Source organism: Acanthopagrus latus, chromosome 18 (genome assembly GCF_904848185.1).
Source record: "Acanthopagrus latus isolate v.2019 chromosome 18, fAcaLat1.1, whole genome shotgun sequence".
Lineage (NCBI taxonomy): Eukaryota > Metazoa > Chordata > Actinopteri > Spariformes > Sparidae > Acanthopagrus > Acanthopagrus latus.
In genome coordinates, this window is record NC_051056.1 from 5,264,251 (window position 1) to 5,283,448 (window position 19,198).

The window sequence follows — 19,198 nt, forward strand, 5'->3', positions numbered from 1 at the left end:
CACACACACACACACACAGTACCACTGCCTATTAGAGAGCCGTCACGCGCTGAGGAGCTCCACACAGATGTTATCGTCACATGACGCCCGGCGACTCCACGGTGATGTAATGTTTTATTTGTGCATTGGTGGGGTTGAGCTGAGGTCATTTTCACACCGAGCATGTTTGAAGCAAACCCAGGAGTTATTCAGTTTGCTTTAAGACGTGTAAGAAGTTAAACTGTCAGGATTAACAACACAAAACACAAAATGTGAAGGGTTGTGGGTATTTACAAGACATCTGCTATCATGCATTTATTTTGGCTAGAAAAACATGTCAATGGATATCAAGGGCAGACGTCAAATCAAAGCAAAGAATCACATTTTGGCATTAAAAAAAAAAAACAAAAAAAAACACTGAAGCTCTCTAACCAAGCAACAATACACAGACAAGAGTATGTTGACAATCAAACATGACACACGGGAGGTTGTTTTAAATGTCATGTTGTTCTAACATCCTCCACTCTTGTAGCTTCAGTCTTTCCAACAGATGTTGAACCTGACTGCAGGGATTTGCTTCGATTCAGGCCAAAAGGAGCATCAGTAAGCTCGAACACTCACGGTGGGTGATGACTGCCTCAGTTGGCTTTCCAGTTGATCGCAAAAGTGCTGGGCAAGGTTGAGGTCAGGGCTCTGTGCAGGCAAGTTTTCCCACACCAAACTGGGAACAACATTTCTTAATGGAGCTGACTTTGTGCCAAACACAAACTGCTGATGCAAAGCTGGAAGAATGCTGTTGTCTAATATATCACTGTTTGTTGTAGAAGCTGCAACTACTGATTATTTTATTCATTTTCTCTTCATCTGCGAATGATTATCTCCATCACTCCATTGTTTTGTCTGCCGATTATAAACTGAAACAGCCACGGGTGACAGATACACAAATTACTTTCCACCAACAGACTAAAACCCATCCAGTTAAATATCAAATAGGGCTAACTAGCAATTATTGTCACTATGAACCGCTCTGTCAAAAGGGGGAAAAAGGCATAAGACCGATATAGAGCAAGAAATGGAGCTAACCCGATCACACAGGGACTCGTCACCAGGCAGGCGCTCCTCTGCTGTGCGCCACAATTTTCTAGCAGTTTATAGAAGTTGATATCTGTTCAACTTTACAGCGCAAGGTGCAGGGCTTGCATCTCATTCCCCTTAATAACATATGACAGCTGGTTGTGCATGCAGCCCGGCTAAACGGGCACACCAATATTTTATTCAACACTGTTTTATCATCTAAAACCTGTGCGCAGAAGGCTTACAGCAGCATACAGAGAGCAAACAGCATGAGTGATGTTGTAGTCTAAAAATTGTGAACATTGCTCTTCAGAATTTTCAAGAGGCCAAAGTAACGTCTTTAAATTTTAAGCCAACTGTCTAAAACCCAAAGACTCTTCAGTTACTGTGAGAAATGACCATGAAAAGCAGCAAATCCTCACATTTGAGAAGCTGGAACACACAAACATTCGACAACAACAATTGGCACTTGATTTTATTTTGATGGAATAATTGATTAATTTACTAATTATTGCACTTCTATCACATACTACGAGAGAAAAAAATGTAATTCTCGTACTGAGAAGATGAAATAGTGAATATTTCACATTTTTGCTTCAAAATTGTTGAAATGATAAATCCCTAAAGCAGCTGGCATCTCCTTTTCTGCTGATCAATGAATTCACTGTTGGTCCCTTAGAAAAGCACATACGTGTTGGTGTAAGGCAGCCATGTCCAAACTATTCCACAAAGGGCCGATGTGGCTACAGGTTTTCTTTTCAACCAAGCAGCAGCACACCAGACCTGACTCATTTAATCAACTGGTCTCAGTCTTCAGAAAGCTCATTGGTCAAACCGTGTGCTCTTGACTGGTTGGAACAAAAACCTGCAGCCACACGGCCCTTTGTGGAATAGTTTGGACATGCCTGGTGTAAGGACTCCCAGGTAAATGTAAAGTAGATAATGAAACTACACCAAACAGGACAACAACCAAATCAAAAGACAAGAAAATAAGATGAGGTACATCTTGCCAACACCTCAATACAACTCTAAATAAACAAAGTAAAAGACATGACAGTCGATTTCAGTTAAGATTTCACCCTCAGCTCAGGTGTGACATCTGCTTCCATTATCAATCCACAAAAGCCTGTTTGTTATCTGAACAAAGATCTTTGCTTTTGAAAAGGATATTTGTTTGGTTGCTGTCCTCTGAAACAGCAGCACGGGTGAAAGTGTTGCTGAACCACAGCTGACTGGAGGCAATATCAGACACAAAAAAAGAGGATGACAAGCCACCTCAGAGTTCACTTGTGGTCTGCTCTAAACTGAGGCTGCTGCATTCAGGGTCGTCTGAGGATACCAGCTGAGCACATACATTAAAATCCACTGCAATAGATGGCCTGCTTTTACCCTCATAGTATAAATCCTGTTCTCTCTGCTAACAGATATTACAAACGTCCTAGTAGTGAAGTGATTAGGATGCAAAACATTAAACTGCAATGTCAGGCCAAGGCCTATTTACTGAATGTCATACTCCTCATTCCCTGCATGCCATAATATACAAGGACAACAGAATACAGTAGAAGGTCTGTCTTGTAGCTTGCAGAGCAAACAACCACAAATATTAGTTAATTCATTTTGTCAGGGAGGCAGAAGCAATGTCTTCTGTTGTCTCTCATATCTGCTGGGGAATCAGTTCCTTAAATTATGCGATCGCACAGCAGCTAGAAGCTTATTTACACTATGTTTACACATACTTATTGTCAAGGGTCATACAAAACACAAGCTCCTTGTCTCCAAATCATGTTCATGTCCGTAAACATTGTCGGCTGATGGTAAAGTTTAAAGACACTGGAGACGGATGTAAAATTAACCCTCATTACTGTGTTTACTGCCCTTTCCCACTGCTGCTTTCTGTCTCTGTTAAATGATCGCACATAAACAGAAGCAGATATTCATCCTGAAGGCAGCAGCAAAGATATTTCACTGCACAGCTAACAAGGTACTGCACAATACTGTCACAAGGATAGGGTAGTCAACTACATCAGACTGAATCAATACGAGACGAGTAGAACAATTGAAAAGAAATTTAACAGAGACTAAGAGAATGAAATCAAACAATCAATAAACGTTTCAATAAATCAATCGCTTTATCATTTGCAAAGTGAGGCCCAACTTGACCTCTTAAAAATGTCTTGTTTTATTGAAGGAACCACAAATATCAAATTTACAATCAGGCAACAACCAATAATCTCATTATCAATGAAAAATGAATCTGCTGATTATTTTCACAATTACTGTGATTAATCATTTGATAGGGAAGAGGAAGAAGAAGAAGACTGAAACAGTGTTCTGTTATCAATTGTCAGTTAGCAAGTCATTTTCACCCAACTCCCATTTGAGAAGCTGCAACCTGACAACCAGACAACATTTGCATTTTTTTTGTTGATTGGTATCATCTTCTGTCAATCAACCAATCAATTTACTATTTGTAGGAACTACAAAATCACATCCAAACATCCGACATAACTTAAAACATGATACAACAAGAAGGAGACCAGTTTGTAAAAATATATCTCTATGAAGAAATGATACATGTTACTATGAAGAGCTCTGACATTTAGCAGTATCCTGGGATGAAAAATAAAAAAGGTAAGTGAGGCCTCTTTGTCATACTGTAGTGATTCACACTGAGACTGTGGGTTCATCATCACGCATCCTCCTACTGAAACCTGTCTAACAGCAACTGTCTGTTCCCATTAAACCCACTGACACACACACACACACACCATTCACTCCAACACGTTCAGAAACCTGTCGCTCTGGTTTTATCAATCACGTTCTGCGACCAGCAACAACAGCAACAAATATCCATCACAGTCGCCTTATAGTTCAGTGTTAATGACATTTGACATTACTTGGTGTGAATTCTGTGCAGCATAAATAAAACGGGGGAGGGCCATGTTTGCTTGATAGTCCGGTGTTCGACACCCCACAGCTGGAGAGGTCACAAACTAATCGCAGTCATGATCCACAGTCTAATTTTTTTTCTTCCCAATAGTGAAAGGCCCTGTAGATTACAGGTTAAATACCGTGTGAATTTCTGTATCAATCACAATATTGCATTAAAGATCCTTCCTTTTTTGCACTAGCGCCTCAGCCACCATTCTGTTAACTATCATGGAGGGGCTGTTCCATCACAATGGTGGAAGGAGACAAGGCCTTAGTGATTTAGTTTTTTTTGCCAGGGACAGAACGCTGTTTTTCATGCAGAAATGTGATGAAGAGTCGTTAGGACAGAAAGCAAGACAGACACTTCTCCAGGTATATCTGCTGTATTTTTTTTCAAGTTGCCAAACACACTACCAGTTACTATGTTACTGTTGTGTGGTCATGTGGCATTGCTTTGTGGAACATTTCTCTTTATTTTGTTGAGTGAAGGATCTGTTGGCTGCCAGCTTGTCCATTCCCACAGGTACGGTTCACCAATGCTGTGCCTCTGATACTACCTCCAGAGGCGCAGCGAAATTTCACCCCTCGCCGCATCTGAAACTTTCGCACAGAGGAGGATGAGGAGGATTGCCACAGGATCCCCGCACTCAAAGGGTAGTGTGAATGGGGCTACTGACAAAGTTCCACTCCTTTATGATGGCTTCCTGTAATGCTGCTCAGTGGAAAATTGTTGCAGTAGTCACTTGAAGCATCAGCTAAACGCCTTCAATATAAAACATTAAGAGGGTTGATTTCATGTTCGGGGCTGTTACATAACGATCTGAAAGTCTAGCTGCCTCTTCGAAAGGCAGAAATAGCAGCTCAGGTAAGGAATAGGACTTCTGTGGTCTAATGTTTCAGGGTGAGAGGTCGTCGCCCCATTTTTAACCCGAGTGCATAGCAAGTGACATTTCACCATGGTGATTTCCTAGTTACAGTCTGCCAGACACACTTTTACAGGGTGCAGAGAAAGCTGTCTGTCTTTCAGCTATGATTTCAGAATCATAGGCTGTCGAAGCAAATTTGACCTCTCATTTTAAAAAGCCATTTGATTTACAAGAACACGAGCCCCTTAAGCAATGTGTTAACATCAGAATTTAGATAATCCATAGACAGCACACAGTATCTAGACCCCTTAGTTGGCAGCATTTCAGCACTGGACAGACTGAATCCTGTGCACTTACTGACGTAAACAGTGGCTCAAACACAAGTCGCCCTGAAGCAACAAACTACATCATCCAATATAAATACAGAATCCTTGAGATCAGGAACAGAAAACACATTTCTATCAATAGGGTGCAAGTCTATATCAAAACTGAGAGCATGTATTCATATTTTAGAACTCTTACAAGTTCAAGCTCCAGAAGATTGTGGTTATCCTAACTTCATGGTGATTGCGAAATCTCTTTTTCACTGAACAAAAAATTGACACTTATGTCTGGTCTTCAGTGGGAAAAGGTATAATCTGCATTAATTCTCAGCTCAATTGACTCTGCAGAAGAAGTGTTTTAAGTTCCAGACAATGGTGCACAAATCCTTTCTGTCCGTCTCTGTCCAACAGCACTCAAATATCGAATATGAAAATCCGAACACAGCATATGGCTATGGTTTAGTCTGTAAAATTTGCATTTTTGTAACCAGTGCCTGGAAATAACATGATACCTTGGCAAAAAATCATTCTGGTGAAACGTGTGTAGTTTGACCTTTTCCAAATGAATGTCCACACTACCTTACTGGCTACAAATCACAAGTAAAAGCTATCAACAGACTGGAGCTGCCCCTGTGAGCAAGCAGGGCTGATAATCCAAGGTAGGGCAGCAGTAAATATCACAATCTTATGATCTATTTCTGTGATGACAAGCATGAAAAATTTCCCTGATAAACCAATGAAAACAACTCAATTTTTACACTGGTGGCACCAAAAACACAACTTAAGTACACCCAAAAAATACTAAAAATATCTCAATGACTGTAAACAGGAATACATTATATGATTTCCTTATCTAATACCCCTTTTCCATTAGTCAAAAATCCCACTAAGATCAGGCTGTTGTGTGCAACAAGAATGTGTAAACTCTGCTTTCACCCGAGACATTTGTCTCAGCAGTAGACAGACAAGGGTTTTTATCAGCTTGACTTGGCTTTGATTTAAAGGTAAGACTTGGATGAACACACTAAATTCCATCACCAGAACTGATGATCCAATATCAACATCTGGTGGTGGCGCATAAATTAGGAAGGAATTTGGGAAGTGTTAGAGGCGGAGCACTGTTCATTCCTATGAGAGATACTCAGAGGACTTTTGAAACCAGAAAAGCTTGACCTCCTGGCTATGAAAATAACTGGATTGTAGGCTGAGCTGGCTAACTTCCAGTTTAGCAGCCTGCTAACTTTTTCTTTCAGGAAAAAAAAAGTCTTATAAACTTTCCAAAATATATTGGACCAAACTGTTCAAATTCTGACAGTGAAACTAGTCATTTTGCCCGGCTTGTTACGCTCAAAACAATATATCCACCGTTACAGACTTTTCTTTCACAATAGGTCAATTGTTATTTTTTCTCTTCTGTTACAAATATTTGCAACACATTCGTGAGTGAAAGGTGATTTCGGTGACGTATAACATGGTGCTTCAGATCACAGACGGGCTGCCTTGGGAGAAGTGGGAATCGGGTCAATAGGTGATATTTAGGGAGTGTACTTGAGTTTAAAAAAAAAGAAGCTGTGTAGACCCGCTACAATTTGGTGGAAAAGTGGCATTAATCACAGCACATGCAACAAGAAATTGCAATAACAAAAATTTTTTGTAAATTTTCTCATCAAACTGATATTTCTGAATTTCAGGTACATGGGTGTGACCTATGAAAATGTATAGTCACACTTGACAGATTTGGGTGCACTGTGGAGGCCTGCCAGCAGGATTTCAGAATACAAAAATGACAGCTTTTATAAGTCAAAGACACATAAATCACATATTTCTTGTCTGTTTTCACTTTAACTATGTGCTATGACATTGCTCGAAGCTCAAAATATTCATGGACAATGATCACTGAAGCTCAAAATAATGGTATATGCCAAACCTTACTAAATACACATTTCAAATGTACAGCCAAACTCAGAAATGAAACAAAAAGTCTAGCACTGCAGTTTTGACCACCTGGACTTTTCTCTCTTTCCTTGACAGTACCCTCAACACAGAAGTTGCATCTTCTGCTCAACTTCTGCTGCACTGTTGTTTACACACTGACATTGTGATATCAGAGTCTACAGCTGCCACACAGGAGCTACACAGCTTCCAGTGCATTCATTAACTTTGAGCCATTACTCGGATGTAATTCATGCCTTGACCGATGCAAAAACACAGATAGAAGTCCTCCGGGTGCAGCTAAGTCTGAAGATTAATAACATTTGCAGTCAATCATGAGCTGAACAACTGTCTCTGTAGCTGATAAGTACACACAGAGACGGACACAAGGACACTCACACACACTCTGGCACCACAAAGAGCCCCTGTCGGCCCGCCTGTGGGCATTGGAGTGTTTGGCCTCGGTATAAATTGGCTGCCAGCTGGAGCGACGGACACTGAAGGCCTGCATCAGTGGACGGAGCCAGGAGAAGAGGCCTGTTCTTGTTGTGGCAGCTTTGGCTTCACTTCAGCACACGCACGCACGCGCACACACACACACACACACACACACACACACACACACACACACACACACACAGCCCAAGGCCACACACACCGACAAAAAAAGCACAAAAACCGCACAGAAATTTAGATATTCTCCTCTACGTATTCACACAGTCCACCGTCACACACACCATTATTGTCTCCTCTTAATTCTGTTTGATGGCCCTCAATCCTCCAGCCAGGATTCGGTGGCTGGGGAAATCAGGCAGACAATAGACGGGATCCAAAGAGAAGCAGACTGCAGCCGGTCAGGAGGCTGTATGAGCTGCCAATAGGCAGCAACACTTAAATAATTGAGCTTTGAGTTTAAGGTTGTGAAGGCCAGGAGTGAAGTTAGTGAAGCTAATGTGTACAATGCCTCGCAGGTCACACACAAACACAGAAAGAAGTACAACTTGTGGTCTTTGCATCATCTCAAGTGGCAGTCGTGAAATGACACATCTCAGTATTTGAGGAGGAGGCTTAAACAGCAGCAACACAAACATCTCTCAGAATTCTTCATGCACTGTGTGATACCGAGCTGGTGGCAAGCGGAATTTATTTTCTCTCCTTTACTTCAAGCTATGACTGTATCAGAGTGAGCAGTGAGGAGGAAGAGATGGCACATTGAGTTCTTCTTCATGTCAGCAAGTTTCTCCCAGAGGCAAGAGAAGCAAACGTTCAGACATTGGATCACACTGACAAGAAAAAAAATAAACCCAGCAGACAAAAATTGTACTCTGTGTAAAGTTTACTTCACTTGCTCACGCACTCATCAAGGTAACCCACCAGCAACGGCAAGAACATTTGTGTGACAAAAATGTGGATGATAAAACAGAAAAAGTTGCAGGAACACATCATCCATACAAAACGTTTTCTATCACTAGCCAAAGCACAGAAGGAAAAACGATCATTTTCTGTCTTTGCTCATCAGGGACAGAAAGCAGAACTAGGGAGGTCAGTTTTGGATAGCCCAACACCCATAAATCAATTACTAACCACGACATGCTAGATGGAGCACGAGGAGCAAACTGGACTGCATCCCCAGACTGTTTTTCAATGTTTTCAGTTGTTCCGAACTTGCACTTTGAATCCTGAATCTGGATTTAACCACACTGATTGACAGTAGAGGTGGGTAAAATATTGATTCATCAATGCATTGCAATATATTTTTTTCCCAATTCAGTATCGATTCAGAAAATCCTCTCAATCGATTCAGGCAAGAAGCGGCTGCCCCTCGCTGGACGCCTCTCAGCCCCCGTCTCCAGCAGCTGGAAGCGCCTCACCTGCGACCTCGCTCAAGGGTCGGAGGGTGATGCGCCGTAGAAACGCTGTCGGAGCTGCAAAAGGCGGGCAGCCGATTTCTGACGCACCACTCTTTCGGAGACTGTAAACTCCCAGCGCAGCCGGTCTCACCCTGGAAACTGCACTGCGCGCCTGCGGGTAGCACTGTCCTCCGGGGAGAGAGGGGGGATTCAGTGTCAACGTGTTACCCCCTTGCATCTAGCCGGAAGGCGGAGGGACCACAGTTATGTCAGTGTTTATGTCAGACAAAAATGCACCATGCAGTCCCAGAAACAATGGCATTATCTCAGCTTAATTATGGCTGCACTACTTTATATCTAAACACATCATACGCCTTTGTTTACATTTCAATTTGAACTAGAACTTCCTATAGGAAAGATTTATAATTTAAGATTACTTTTTTGAATTTAAAAATCAACAGGTACTCTATTGAATTATTTGTTATTACTACTTATTACTGAATCGATATTGAAGCATTTAAATCAATATACTGATTTGAATAAATATTGAATCGAATTGTGACCTAAAGAATCTAAATCGAATCAAATCGTGAGGTTCTTAACAATTCCCAGCCCTAATTGACAGCATATCAGTCTCAATCATTTGGTGTGGTTGTGTATGCAAATTCATCTGAGGACCAACAAGCGTGAGTGGACTGAAATAATCTCTGCTTAGTGTTGACATAACACCATAGCATAGCACCAGGCTTTGAAGGCCATTTTCTTAGTGGCGAAAACCTGTTGTTACAACATCACGAGACGCGCAAGGGCCCAAAAAGAGTTTTTACCCTGAAGAGAGAGGAAATACATTTTTTGAGCATAACATGACTCACTGTGGCAATTATATATTGAGTGAAATTTTGAAAGTCTAAAGCCATAAGAGAAAATCCATTTTATCCCCATTCAAGGTAGCTGGGTGTCATGATGGAAGGTAGCTGGCTTGGTTAGCAGAAGTCTCTAACCCGACACAGAAGTTCAGCGTTGTAGCATTGAGCAGCCTTCATAAGAGTTAATGCCTCCAACAGTGCATCCAGATTTTATTTGCTACATCCACAGTTAAAGCTCTGCTTTTCTCCATCCTGTGATTAAAAAAAATAAATAAATAAATAAATATCTACAAAATTTTCATCAAGAAAACAGGGATTTTTAGATGCAGGTATCGGTGAACATGTTGTCTGATATACACCAAAATGAATATATCGATATCTATACCATTTTTGAACATTCAGACATCAGTTAATGGTTAAATCGCTGGTCAAAGTGGTTCACATATGCCCTCAATCTGAAAATGTAGTTTTTATACACCACATCTGACAGATATACACATAGACTACAGCTATGTGTTGAAGGTGGGTGTCACTCTTCTTTATGTGGTGGCCTTTGAGAAGATTTTGCAACCGCTAGAACTCTACGATCAATTTCAAGGACCTTTGTTTAACAAAATATGTCTGGAAAAGCTAGAAGGCACATGAAATCAAAAAACCTGGTTTACTTTGGTAATTCCATAGTTACTGAACAAGAATTCTGGTAACTTGTATTTTAACCAATTGGCCCATTTCTAGGGAAGTAACTGTTACTGATGTCACGGTGAACCACGGTAAAATTCCCGACGGTGGAGGTTACCGTTTAACTTTGAAATACCATGGTATCCGCCGCAGTCGATAACCACAGTGTGGAAAACTCACAAGATACTTCCAATGTATCCCTACGCATGTGCAGCGTACAACGTGCCCTTGTTATGTAGTGAAGAAGACATGGCGGAGTGGGGACGTGATAGTAGCGACCCTCAAGGCATTTTTCCACCTTCAAAGAGAACCAAATCTGAAGTCTGGGTGTATTTTGGTTATTCTAAAAATGCTCAGGGACCGCTGGTCGAGGATAGCAGCCCTATCTGCAGGAGCTGCAAGAAGAAAGTTGTTGCAAGGGCCGGCAACACATCCAATTTACTTACTTTCACTTTCTGACCATCACCCACAACTGTTCAGCGAATGCAAGGTGAGCTAACCCTAAACTCAGGTGCATGATGCACGTGTATGTCGAGTTGTCTCTGTCTAATTTGCTGTTGACCAGACAGTGTTATAACTGAATGAAGCTGATCTGTGATTTGGAACGTTATCTGAACCGCTTATTAATTGTAGATTTAACTTTAAAATCGACCTAATAATTCTCCAAATACTGATGCAGAGCTGCAGTGAGGAGGATCTGAGACAAGCACGTACTGGGTGGACTGAGTCAGTGAACGCAAACTGACTGAGATGACTGACCTTCATCTCAGCTTCGTTCACCAGAGCAGCGTCTACCTGTGGCTCAGCAGCCATTTCACCAGACTGACTGAGTACACTGACAACAGACGAGCAGGCAGACACAGACAGCCAATATATATTAGTAATATCAGACAGATAAAATACTTCTGGATTATTTATAGAATAGACTATATGTAAAGAATAATATAAAATGGTGAATATAACAAGTGTCTAGATAGAGATCAGAGCCAAAATAGAGTATTCATAATTAATTTAACAATAATTCTTTTTGTTTTGATCTAAAAAAATTATCCAACCACTGAAGTGATGTGATCTCAATTGTGAGTTTTGTGATCTGTTGGTTGCACCCTTAGTATTAAGTAACAATGACAGTAATAATTAATAAGGACATTTTCTGTTCATTTTGTTCACAGAGAGGATCTGCTGGCCAATCGAGTGCTGCTGCCACTACATCTCATTCTACTGTATTAAAAGGTTTATTTTGCACAGTTCTGATACATGCTTTTATACTTATCTAATGTTGATTTTGCAGTGTTTTGTTAAGGTTTTGGATTTGGACAATTAATATATAATAAATCTCTTTAAATATAAATCTTGGTGAAATTATTTCAATTTATCAGTGTATCAGTGTTTTTTCAACATTGTGAAGACATTTTAAAAATACCGCGGTATACTGATAACCGTGATAATTTTGGTCACCATTACCCTACCCATTTCACATCACTTTTACAAGGTCTTTTCAGTTTCAAATGCTCAATATACAAACACCATATGTTACTTCCGAATTTATGAAAAGCTCACAAACATTTCCTGACTCAGACTCTTAATCATCAACACAACAAGGCAACCGAGGTCAAAACGATGAAGTGTGCCAAATCTGTTTGCTCCAGTAACAATCTATGAGGGCCAGAATCCTCCTGTTATTGATCACAGGGGAGGGAATGGGCAAAACAGTCACTGAAGAATGTGAAGCTGAGGTTTACTTAGTTGCAGGACATTAAAAGTTTCAACAAATTCAATACAGCTGGAGATTCGATTGTCAAACAACCTGTTTTTAAAAACGTCGGCATCTCTGTGACTCACTCCCATGTGTCGACATAAACAATACAACTCACCATTGGTGTTTTTATTTACACACATCAGATTAAGTCACGTGCAGCTCTAGATAGGAAATGGGGAGATTTCAGCAGTAATGCTATCTGAATTAGCGGTTTCTTTCTGTTACTAAAAGACAGCACTCATGAAAAAGGGTTAGGGATTCCCGTCGGAGTCGCCAGCACACACACACACCATTGTAAGGAGCTCTGGATAAATGTGGCCATTAATTGACACATGCCATTAGCCTCATCAAATGGGCTTGTTATTGAGCTCCTCAGAGTTATTAAACAGAGGCACTATTATGGAGCACAGGGTGGTCCTACTGTACAGACAGACAGAAATACAAACGCAGCCTTAACAAGGAGAAGATATAAAAGAGTGAACAGTCTCAACAACCCAGAGGCTCAGGGCATGCTGGACACCCCAACGGCAGGAAGACAGAAGAGATAAGCTTCAAATGAGGAACAGGGGCTCTGAAGGATTCTGCTCCAACATGCTGCGTCCTCTCTGCCTCTCACTATGCCCTTCTGCTAAAAAACATTCAAGTCCTGATCTTAAATCAGCTTATTCAAATAACTAAACTTCACTTAACTAATTAATTCTGAAGTATTCATTTTGATTTACCCTGCAGAAGTTTTATTTTGGCCCCATGGACACAAAAATAAAGAAAAAATACATATCATTTTATCAGCCCATTACATGTGTTGTGAATTCCTCACCTTTAGAGACTTTATAGTGTTTTATTTTCAAATCTTATTTTGAAATCACAGGTCTATTTCCACTTCCTCCCCTGTACACACATCCCCACTCCATGCCACTGCTATGTGTCATCATTATCGGCGCAGAAGTCACTGGCGATGTGAACTGTAAGACTTGTCTCATTATCTAGCATTATGGATTCCTTCTGAGATGTGTTTGGTCATACTTCTATCGCCAAGAATGGTGCACAACAAGGTCACAGTCTTTAAAGTTACATTCCTTTAGCAGGATAAATTAGCTGAACATCCAGCAGTTACAGATCAACATTATCATTTAGTTGGAGTTCTGTTTGTATTAATTTTCTTTAAGCTCTGTGTTGGATCTCTATGAACTCCTGCTCTTCTTTGTTCACCAGCTAGTCACCGACTGTGTCTGTTGGCTATTTAGTAATGTAGAGTGGATATTTAGAGCTTTTTATCTGCCAACTGTTACCTACTGGAACGATTCCCCAGCTCTCCTCGTTGCATGTCGTAATATGACAGTATGAATTGATACAAAAATATCTAATTTGTTTTCGTGATTTTTGAACTAGACCTATAAACCTCCGATGTGTGCAGGGCTTTAACGTAATTTTGTTAAACCTCCACTAATCAATGTTTTCAAATGAACAAAGGGTCAAGTGTGAACCACCCAATCTTGCAGTTACAGCTCTCAGTGCTACAGAGATTTTTTTTAGCTTCCTTCAGCCTATGGTTGTCATTTGATGGCTTGCAAAAAAAAAAAAAAAAAATTCACAGTACCCCCCCCAACCCAACATCAAACCGCAAACAGAGTTAGCAACTTGCTGGTGAACATTGTAGAGCATATAGCAGTATTTCAAAGGTTTCTTCTCCTTGTAATCGTCACAAAATGCTTGTTGAAGTAACGTTTTGTTCTGAGCTGCCTGGCTTCTGCAGTTACCTTGAAGGATATAACTGTCAATCTAGCTGCAGTTAAAACAATTCTCTCTCTCTTGGATTATATACAATTTGCAAAACTGCACAAGTCTCCTCTTTGGTTTAATCCAAACAAGTGTTTTCATTGGAAATATCAAATGCATCATATCCCCAGGGAATGGGTTGTAGCGCATGCTGTGTGTTTACAGCTCCTGCAATAGACGACACTGTGTTACATTAGGATAGAAAGATCCAAGATGACAATTTTTCATATGAATACAGAAGATTGAGGAACTTTTTCTACACATGCTGGCCTGATACTAAGTTGAAAGGTTCGAAAGGTGTTGATCATTAAGGTTCATGGCTCTGTTGTGTAACAGCAGGGAACCTCAACAACCACACCTAGCTGTTAACACTGATAAACTCCCCTGAACCGAAACACCCTTTGTCCTGAGACGGAGAAAAAAATGACACAACAATCAGCTCCAAGAAGTCTGATAAACATTGCTGTGCTTCATTATTACTCTGAGGTCAACCTAGCACCAATGCAATTCACCAAACAGCACCAGTACCAATAAAAAGTCAATTTTAATTAAGTCATTACAGCCAATTAATGAGCACTGCTGACTGCAGCTCCCAAAGTGAAGGAGAACAAACAGCTGCAAAAGTTGGAAATTATTCTATTCAAATAAAAGTATGTGTGAGCAGAGAAAGGGAACATATGAAAACTAAAGTGTATGACATATATATATAAATACTAGATAGATAGATAGATAGATAGATAGATAGATAGATAGATAGATAGATAGATAGATAGATAGATAGATAGATAGATAGATAGATAGAACTAAGATAAAAGTGTATTTAAGACAATAAACAAGTATAGAAGTACTGAAATTGCCATAAATTATGAAAAATATTGAAAGCTGACATTTTTTCATCAAATCTGGCTTATTCTGATGTTATTTCTTGGGCTATCTTCAAGTGATCAATATGTTCACAATTGCAATATAAAATTTCATCGAAAATATAAAAGTACACTATGCTTAAAACAATTTCTCTCAATCTCTCTCTGATTGCAATCAACCTGCTTGTGTGTTCCTCGCCCCCCATTCACCAGCGCCACCGCACATCGTCACAGAGTTCTGCAACATACGCCAGGTAGCCTAATGACGTCATTGTACACATACAGCACGATTACACAGAAGACTAAAGTCTGCTGCAAGAAGAACAGTTATAGTTTCTTCATTTTAGATTGTTTTAAACAGGTTCAAGTAAACAATCTCCCACAGACTCTAGGGGAAGCCCATGGGAGGTCAGTTTTCATAGGGTTAAATGTAAGTGCTGCTTTTGAGGTTATTCACAATAGTAAATGAAGCAAACTGGGTTACTTTGGGCTCTGGAGAATTCAGTTCAGTATTTGTCTTGGTATAGCAGATGTCTGACAGCAGAACCTGAAAAGCACCTTGAAAAAAAGTGAACCTGAGTCAGCCACATCATCGACCTCTTGACAGACAATTGTTTTATATTTGATCTGCTCCTTACAATGTCAGAAGACTGAATGTGTCTGTACCTCCTGTCTTATTTTAAGTCACAGCAGTGAGCCTGGCTTTAGTGTAACAGTGTAATCTTGGCTGCATGTTGTCAAGATGCAAAGCAGCTCTTCTCTATCCCAGATAATCATCCTGGGGACCACCAGTGGCTGGCCAAATGGTGCTGTATTTTGGCTGGAGCATTAACTATGTGGAGTTCACCAGTCATGTTGGAAGGAAACCAACTGGCCTCTTTTCTGTTCTGAAAAACTTCTTGTTTGTTGAAATGTTTTGGCAGATGAATACATGAATGCACTGGCCACTTTACAAAGTGAACAATGCAGCATTTAGCAAATTTTCTAATTGAGATTACTGAAAGAAAATTAGTTTAAGTCTATTTTAATAACCCCTTCAGTAATTTTTCAAGTAAAAATGTCAAACATTTGCTGGTTCCAGCTTCTTAAAGGTGAAGATTTGCTGCTTCTCTTGGTCATTTATGACAATAAATGTCTTTGGTTCATGTGATCTTGCAAATTCAGCTGCCCCTTAAAGTAAATCATCTTCAGACCATTTCACAACTAAAAAAAAGAGATCAACTATTTAGATCATTGCTCGTGATTGCAATCAGAGTTGGGAGAGTTTCCACGAAGCTGCACAAAATCATCATGAGTTTACTCATGCTAATCTGATATATCTACTAGGGGTCGACTGATGAGGCTCTGTAAGAGCACAGTTATTAGAGGGGGCTGAAAGCTAATATTTAGGACAGATATTGATTTGGAGTATAATCTTTGTGTCAAAATTTTGAACAACCAGTGATAAAATAAACCAGTGTACTGCTGCTTCAGTACAATTCTGAGATCCTTTACTTGAGTATTTCCTTTATCTGCTACTTTATACTTCTCTACACTACATGTGTTTACTGGCTGTGACATGTTACCTATCAGATAGCAGCCAAGTTTCATAGTGCAGATGTGGAAGTAAACTGAGGCTAGAGGCAAACAAGCCAGGAGACAAAATAGAGAGGGGTCTTCAAGAATTACTTTCCATGGGGAAATTTGGCATTTGCTGTTGCATCTAAAATGGCTGTGAGTTTAGATTTTTCTAAATTTGTTGTTTTCATAAAATTTCTTCGGCTAATGTTGCAGGAGGGAAATTGTGTGAGAGGATGCTGGTAATTGGGACATTTTAAAAAGAGTTTATTTCATCAGCATAATCAGAAAAACTTGAATATCATCCCTGGTAATCAGCTGGGCAAATAATCTGTCTACCTCTAATATCAACCATATAATAGTTTTCAGACAATCTTGATTTGATCGGACAAGAGCAAGATGCACTTATATTTGGAGCACCAAAGAGACGAGATGAGATCAAATTCAGCAGCTAACTGAGGGATAATTCAACATTGTACATTAACGAAGCAGTAATTTATCATAACAAAGCATCTATATTAGGGATGCACCGATACCGGCATCAGGTCAGTGCTGCACTCAGTACTCCTAAAAATTCACCAATGCCACGTTATTGCATTTGGCTGTACACATATGAAACTGAAGACCATGATCATAGGGTGGCTTGTCATTTCAAAAGAGAGACAGAGTGAAGTGAAGACAACAGAGATAAATAACCCCACACGTCATCTCTAAGAGTTAATGAATGTTCCCCCAGAGTCATTTTTGGTCAATACAAAAAGCTATTTACTGACAGAGGGGTTGTCCAGGAGTGCATGAGTGCGGTAGCTGAGGCATTACTTGAGGAAAAACAGAAATGTTTTTTTTTTCTAAATTGAAGTGCTTTATTACAAAATGCACAATTTTTCAAAAGCTTCTATATACCAATTTTATTTATTTTCACTACTTTTTTTTTTACAAAAAATGCAATGCAATTTCATTGATATTTTGTCAAGTTTCTTTTTGCCAAAATGTGAAGTCAGTGCCAATGTGGAGGCTATTTGTTGACACAGAAAATGATGATTATTTATACTTATTTTCATTTATGTATTATCATTTGTTGTAACAGGCAGAGAAGAGAATTGTCTTCCAATTCAGTGCATCTATAACCTGATAGTTATTTCTGTGGTAGAAATGTTGGTATGGGCAAGTACACAAATGAAAATACTCGTCCTGTACTCGGTGTGAAAAAAAAACGGTAGTGGTGCAACCCTGGTCTATATGTCATAAAAAGTTTTTGTGGACAGACAAGAATAGATAAACAGCCTGGTCCTGATGTGAGAGGACAAATGCAGGTCAGACACCAGGCTGAAGTTAGTCTGATTATCAGTAGGCTGGACATGTTATACCCAGTAGAGATCAGAGCACTGGGACCAGAGGGTACTGGGAAACCCCCCCTCAATCAACTGTTTTCAAGCACAAGATTAAACATGCTCCAACTTCAGGTTCACTGTTCCACATAAACGACCGTGATCTGAGTCAGGATGAGGATCCGGTCGACGACACAAGAAGCAGAGACTGTTTGTGATGAAGGCTGCTAAGATTCTGATGCAACATTAAGCTATCACAGCGGTGGCTTTAACCCAGACAGTATCAGCTGGGTGCCTCCAAACTGTCACTTGCTGGGCACATTTTAGCAGCCTCACAAACACACTCACTTAAATTAACTGTCTGCCACATGTTTGATTTTTACAGGCTGTTCTCTCTCTATGACAGTGTCCTGAGGCTCAGTGCTCTCTCTTCCTCCCCGCTACGCTCAAAATAATCTGTATAAAAGCCTGATTAGTACGGAAACAAGCATTTGTCTGGTGGAGGAAAATCAAAGGATTTGCTTTTATCAGATAAAAGAGAGGCTGGATAGAGTTTTAACAAAGAGTAGAGGCCATAACTTTGTGACTTAATGATGATATTATGAAATCATCAAGAGCCAAATGTGATTTTTATGACTGCTGAGAGTGAATTATACAACTATACAACAGTTCAAGCGATGACTGCAGAATATTACAGATAAAGGTCACTTTAAAGATATTTTGCAGGACTTGAACTGTATGCGTTTACAGTAAATTAAAGATTGTATTCCCTTATTAAATCTGCTTTTATCTTGATGATTCCAGCTGTGAATTTCAAAACTGTGATACACATTTTCTCCCCAATTAACCAACACCTGCTGCTCTGGTTATAGTTTCATAATTACAGACCGCATGTCACTTTATATCAGGACTCTGGTGTCAAAATGTGCTTTACTTACCCCGTCTGTCAAAGGTCCCTGTCAAAAATGTCACTTTTTTAATGAAGTCAGTGCTGACAGAGAGCGGGAGTCAGCTGCCTGCCACCAACTCTAACAATACCTCTGTGATAAACTGCGTTTTAAACCCTTATTTGCACAGGGAGGGTTTGCTGAACCACGTGTGAATTTTCTTTCAACATTCTTAGTTACACCCAGTAAAACCAAAGTCGTCTATGACTTGAAACTCAGCAGCTCCACTTGTGTTTGACTATCAGTTGAACAGTAGCAAGTCAGGAAGGCAGAGGTTAGCTTTACTGCCTCTCAGCCAGAGCAGACGTTCAAACGTAAAAGTATTATTTTCAAAGACTGAAATACAATAACCTTTGGCTTTTTAAGCTACAGCCTCTCCATGCAGTGTTCAGTTTTTGAAATTACGGCCCCATTGCTCTCAAGAGCTTAACTTCCTGTTGTAAAGAGGACGTTGCCCATCGTTTTCTTC

The 19,198-nt window shown here is 40.0% G+C and overlaps 1 protein-coding gene across 2 annotated transcripts in view; it reads right to left on the minus strand.

The window, feature by feature from the left end:
• LOC119007383 (polycomb group RING finger protein 3) overlaps nucleotides 1-19,198 on the minus strand; it is a 68,282-nt gene that overhangs the window by 40,872 nt on the left and 8,212 nt on the right. Inside the window, exon 1 of one of the 2 annotated variants that reach the window (XM_037077035.1) lies at nucleotides 8,977-8,998. The exons of the other annotated variant lie outside the window; for it this stretch is intronic. The gene's annotated coding sequence lies outside the window, so the exon portion shown is untranslated. Of the gene's footprint in view, nucleotides 1-8,976; nucleotides 8,999-19,198 lie in introns of those variants that run through there. 2 annotated transcript variants of the gene reach the window in all.